Here is a 6,754-nt window from a genome sequence, read left to right as displayed (position 1 = left end):
TCCCCTTGTTTGATTTTAAAGATGTCCTCCATTCTTTTTTCAACCTTTTGTGCTCCTGAGTGCGCCTTAATGAAAGAATCTGCAAGCTCAGCAAAAGAGTTTATAGAGTTTTCAGGCAAAAGAGAATACCAGGTTAGTGCACCCTTGGTGAGTGTTTCACCAAATTTTTTGACCAACACGGACTCAATCTCCTGCTTGGTTAAATCATTTCCTTTGACCCCTGTAGTAAATGCTGTCACATGGTCACGTGGATCGGTTGTGCCGTCATATTTTGAAATGTCAGGCATTTTGAACTTTTTAGGGATTGAAAGGGGAGCAGCACTTGGTTTCCAAGGTTGTTGTGAATATTTATCCGCATCTATTCCTTTGATTATTGGGGGAACTCCAGGGATTTGCTCGATGCGCTCGTTTTATTCTTTGAGCTGTGTCTGCAAAGTTAGTACCAAATTTTATAAATGAGAATTATTTGTATTACCTGGATTCATTTCTCGTGGTTCAATGGGGGTTCCTTCGTTTGAATTAACAAGGCCAGAACGAGGATTCTCCAGCGTATTGTTATTAGGCGAAGGTGTGGACGGCGCAGCAGGTAACCGGCTAACTAGCGCCTGAAGAGCTTGGCTAACCCGTACATCAATTATTCTTTGCAGAGCTTCTTCTGGTCCCTCAAAATGTTCCAATTGCTCTTGCTCATCAGCATGTGATTTAGGAGTGCCTTCACGAGATTGACGTGGTGAATTTTGAAGAGAAGGGACCACGTTAAAGTTCTGCAAATCTCCTTGATCTTGATGCATTTGATTTTCACGGTTTCCCAAGGTGTTTTCACTGTTATTATTGTCGTGTGACATGATGATAACAACAGATAGAATGTAACTTAAAAAAAATAGATTATCAGATTCCCGGTAACGGAACCAATTTGTTTAACCAAAAAATATAATTTCGGTTAAAACTAGAATTTGAGATGAAAAATTGGGTTACTGATAATCAAGAGACCAAAAAAGAATAATAGGCTTTCTGAGAATAATAATAAAGCAGCGAACAAGTTTTTATTTCAGTATGATGTCAACCATGATCTTTTCCCAATACAACTTCCTCCTTTTATAGTTGATTCTAGATAAAGGAATGAAACCTAAGCTTTAATGAGACAATTATGGACAATAAATGATATTAAATGAGCCGTTACACAATCATTCCTATTAAATACCAATTTTCTAACGTATCAGGTATTTAATACTGAATTTGGACTCCTTTTTGTCTTCAGATCCATGTTTTCAATGCCTTTTGATCCACTGGCTTTAAATGACTCGAATTGATACGAGACTCGTATCTAAACTGCTTCTCGTGCCTGTTTCACTTCCTCTTCTCGTACCTGTCATCTCCCGTACCTTTTTCTTAATTGTTATACTTTGACTATTTGTCCAGTTCACGTGTCACGCCACGTCATCTTCAATATAAATTCAACTTTTTCCCAATACACACAAGCATTCAGGCATGTTCTTTATCACATCTTTTAATGGATTGCAACAACTATCTGGTGGATTCCCTCTTGTTCCATTCAGGAATTTCATGCAAGGCAGCAGCTTGTTTATGCACTTCCTGTCTTGAGCCTCAGCACTCTGTATCATCAGTAGCAGCAAACAAATTGAAGCTGTTTGATATAATTTCATCTCCATGGATATTCTTGATGTTTGTTGCTGTTTTATTACCAGAATAACAGAGATTGCTGCACTGCAAGCTGTGTCTATATATATATTTGTATTTGTCCAATTTTGTTTACTATTGATTGAGGTTTTGACTTTTTTGGGGGGGATTTTTGACTTGGATGGTTAGAGTTGGTGATCTGACAGTTTCTAGTTAGGCAGAAGTTGATATACCAGCTGATAGATAGATAGGTTGAGCTACTACTCCACCACATTCTAAACTGGTAAATTAATCTAGAGCAGGGGAGGATGCATAACATTAGCTATGGTTCATTCGAACTAAGAATTTTTGCTCCAGCTGTCAATATATGTAGAAATAATTGATTTCGAACCTAATAAATCAAATGAATTATGGAGAACCTAGAATACTCTTAAGATTTAAATTTTGTATCCGTCTTTGAATTCCAGAGAGATAGACTAATAAAGTAAGTATATGATTTCACAATGTTAATGTATTTTTACAGGTTGTTAACTTACCATCTTTTGCAGGTCAGAGTTCATGAATCTATAGGAAGTCACTTGCAATTGACTTTTAACTGGCAATATAGTTCAAAAATATTTTATACTCTCGGTGTAGTGTAATTATATGTATGTAATGAAAAACTAAATATATGAAAGATTTGAGTAACCAGCATAGGTTGTGGTGGGATGTATAGGAACTCTTTACCCTTAACCAAAGGACTCGGGTTCGAGCCTTGAATGTACAAAATATTTCTGCTATGAAACACTTTCCCAGTAAATGGACCTTATGTGGTGATATAATCAATCAAGCTCGGATGAAGCTCCTCTTCATTTCTCATTTTTTTCATTTCCCCAAGTTCCTACTTGAATGGAGCCACATGGCATAACTAAGAATTAAAAGCTACTCTTACCGTTTTAATTTAAATGAGCTAGTTTGACTCGGCACAGAATTTAAGAAATAAAAGAAGACTTTTGAAACTTGTTATCTTAAAGGCTTAAGGGGTAAAATCTTTGTGGGGCCATGACATTTGTGTGGTTATAAAAGCTTTTCATTAAGGGTAAAATGGATAAAATGAAGAGTTTAAAGTTGAATTGTTTACAAATTTAAGAATATGTCATTTATTTTGGAACAGACTAAAAGTAAAGTACCTCATCTAATTTTAAATCGAGGGAGTAAAATTTAATTAGACAAAGTAAAGCTCTAACCATGGTTAGGATAATTAATAACTTCCATGTATTTGCTCCAAAACTTTTCAACAATCCCATAATTCTAGTTACACATTATCTCCTACCTAAAACCTTTTCTCTCTTTCCTAGCCTTGTTCAATACGTCATTCTTTTTGCTACTTTCTACGAAATCTTCTTATATTCCCATTCAAAGATGAGAACCACTAAAAGTCCAACCAATGAATAAAAAAATAGTTAAAACTGTACAAAGTAATATTTGCCGGATAAAAATTTAAAGAATCTGTATGATATTAAAATTATGTACATCACAAAGAATTATTCCAAATTTGCAATGTCAAGAAAAGGTATCGACAGATATAATCACGAATATTTGAAACCTTATATAAACTCAATTCGTGGACTTGGACTAGCACTTCTCCTTGTATAGGCGGTGGAAGTTAAAAGCAAGAGTAACCAAAGTTCAGAAAACTGGAAAAAAGAAGAAAAAAAAGTCTTGAAAAATTAAGAGCCTGTTTGGCCAAGTTTCTGGCAGGCTAAAAGTAGTTTTCTCCACAAAAAAGTACTTTTTTAAAAATTTCAGTTGCTTGGCCAAGATAAGGAAGTATTTTTGGCCAGCAGCAGAAGCAATTTTTCTGCTTTTGGAAAGAAGCAGAAAATTCTAGCTTCTTCCGAGAAGCAGAAGCAGAAGCAAAAAATTAATTTATTCAAGACAAAACTATCCTCACCTTAAAATTATACTTTTCAAATTTTCCCTTACTAATTTAAGTTGCTTTTTTTCATATTTGTTTCTGGTTTTTATCATTCTCTTAAATTTAAAGATATCATATACATGAATCATATCGTAACATTCCAAATTCTTTATTGATTTTATTGTTTTTGATTTTTTTGGGGTGTAATGTCTTGTAACTTTTCAAATTATCTTCTTCTTTTTCCACACTAAAGCAAATTATCTACGTCCTTCTTTGGATTATCAATTCTCTTCCTACAACTAATCATTTATATTAGTTCTCGAATATTTAGAACAGTTATCAAATCCAATTTGTGAAAATTACCTACAATTAGGTAATAAATTTAAAATTTCATCGCATAATCTATCTATATATTATTAAAAGATGAAGAAAAAATATCCACATTAAGACAAGTGACAATCTCACAATAGACCGCTTGGCAATTTACGATAAAGTTGGTTATGTAGATATTAATTAGTTTTTTTTATTTCAAATTTTTAAAATAAATAAATTATACATTATGTTTTGTTGATAACTAGTTACTCTTTAAAATTATTCTTATTTTACGCTCAACGCCATATTTCAAGTTTGACACTCAAAATCATCTAGTTACAACTATCATGTCTATACATAATTTCATCCGACGATATTCTTCTACCGTTAAAGAACTCAACTATTATGCTAATGAAGACATTATTGCAAAGATTGAGGAAGGAGATGTGTCTTCTGATATTCCTTTAGAAATGCAAGACAAGTCTTCTACTAATATGGAGGCATTGTGTGATAGAAGCAAAGATTAAACTGTTGAAAAATATTATCACGTGTGAGTGACTTATTATTTCATGGTTGATTAAGTATATAGTAATTTGTGGAATAGACTTCTAATTCATACTAAATGATGTATGTTGATTATTCAATCATTGTGTAAAAATAAGTAATTATACTAGATAATATTATATGCTTTGGTATAACTATATATGTAAAATTGAGTTAAATCTTTATTATGTTTGACCAAACACAAACTGTTTTTTCTTTTCAAAAGTACTTCCGGAAAAAGTACTTTTTAAGATAAACAGATTTTGGCAGCTTGGCCAAACGGACTCTAAGAAATTGATAAGGAAATTCTAATTATCTTGTATGGAAGTAATTAATTGTTCTAACTATAGTTAGGGTCTAGCTTTAGTTAATTAAATCTCAATTCTTTAGAAAATTCCCTCAAGTCAAAGTTAGCCGGGATACTTAATTTCTTAGAAATAAGGTTTAACCTTAAAAATATCTTTTGCTTTCTCTGTGGTTTTTAAACGTCCAACATCTAGTCCCTGTAGCATGCGTCTCCATATTGCATAATGAAGTATCACCACTATGTTTAAATGACTAAAACAGTAACTCATTTTAGACTATTTGCTATGTTTAGATGTTTTTCAAACTAAATCTTGTATGTAACAAAAATGGATCCATTTGCTCTGCCTCTGGTTAACTAATAATATAAGAGCAGAACGCAACAGAAACAAAAAGATCGGACATACTTCCAGCCATTGTTACAGTGTCGTCGGCGACGGAAGTTTTCCTCCGGTTAGTCTTCTAAGCACTTCAGAAATCCTACTAGATGGTGTAGTAATTAAGAAGGTTTTTCTATGCTTAGGGATTCAATTCATAGTTTCTTCTTTTATACTATATTTCGATCAAGAACAATTACTTGTTCAGATGTATAAGGGCAATAGTTTCTTTATGACGATAGACAGTTTCAAATAATTAAGTTAAAATGAAGTTTCAACTTGTTCAAATTAAACTGACCATCTTTATGACACATTCAATAGAGGACGTTACTAACATTCTCCCACTTGGTCCGTATAATTAATTCCCAAGGCCATAGTACTCATAATTTAAAGAGAATCATAATACATGAATCATGGCGATAGTTCCCTAAAAGCGAGTAGTATCTTCCATATATCACAAGGCATTATGCCTCTAAATCTAAGCCCATATTTCTTAATGAATAAAACTCAATGCTTATTCTTGGTCCATACTTTAGTGATATTTCTCAAAATAACTGAATGTGTACACAATAACAATATGAGAAATTTCATACAATAATAGAGTTTCATCAATATTAGTTGTTATAACAAAAATTTACATAGTGGAACCAAGTCCTATCGTAACAACGTGATCCTTAAATTTTTGTAGTGGCGTGCCTTTAGTTAAAGGATCAGCTAACATCAATTCAGTGCTAATGTGCTCAATGACTACTTTTTTATCTTTAACACGTTCTCTTATGGCTAGATACTTAATGTCGATATGCTTGCTTCGACTCCCACTTTTGTTATTCTTAGTCATAAAGACAGCAGCTGAATTGTCACAATATATCCTCAATGACCTAGAGATCGAATCGATAATTCTAAGCCCCGGAATGAACCTCTTCAACCATACACCATGTGAGGTAGCCTCAAAACTAGAAACGAACTCAACCTCAATAGTGGAAGTAGCAGTTAGAGTCTATTTGGAACTCCTCCAAGATATAGCTCCACCAGCCAACATAAAAATATATCCTGATATTGATTTGCGTGAATTAACACAGCCAGCAAAGTCTGAATCAGAGACACCAATTACCTCCAAAATATCTGATCGTGCATGTAGTCTTTTATCCCTTGAAGGTATTAACACTTTCTTTGCAGCTTTTCAGTGATCAAGACCTGGGTTACTCTGATATCTTCCCAACATTCCAACAACAAATGCGATATCAGGTCTAGTGCAAACTTGAGCATATATTAAGCTTCCAACAACATAAGCATATGGAATGTTTTTCATTTGTTCCCTCTCAAGGTCGTTCTTCGGACACTGGTTCAAATTGAACTTGTCACCCTTTACTATGGGAGCTACACTTGGTGAACAATTCTTCATCCGAAACCTCTCTAAAACTCTGTTGATATAAGTTTCTTGAGATAAACCTAAAATACCTTGATGTCTATCTCGATGAATCTTAATACCAATGACAGAAGATGCATCACCTACATCTTTCATATCAAAATTTTGAGAGAGAAGCTGTTTCACCTCATATAGCATTCCCTTATCATTGGCTGCAAGAAGGATATCATTCACATATAGAATTAGAAAACAAAATTTTCTCCCACTGACCTTTTGGTACATACATTGATCCATAATCTTCTCAACAAAGCCATTTGA

The sequence above is a fragment of the Nicotiana attenuata genome, unplaced genomic scaffold (genome assembly GCF_001879085.1).
Source record: "Nicotiana attenuata strain UT unplaced genomic scaffold, NIATTr2, whole genome shotgun sequence".
Classification (NCBI taxonomy): Eukaryota; Viridiplantae; Streptophyta; class Magnoliopsida; order Solanales; family Solanaceae; genus Nicotiana; species Nicotiana attenuata.
Note: the sequence above shows the minus strand (reverse complement) of the source record.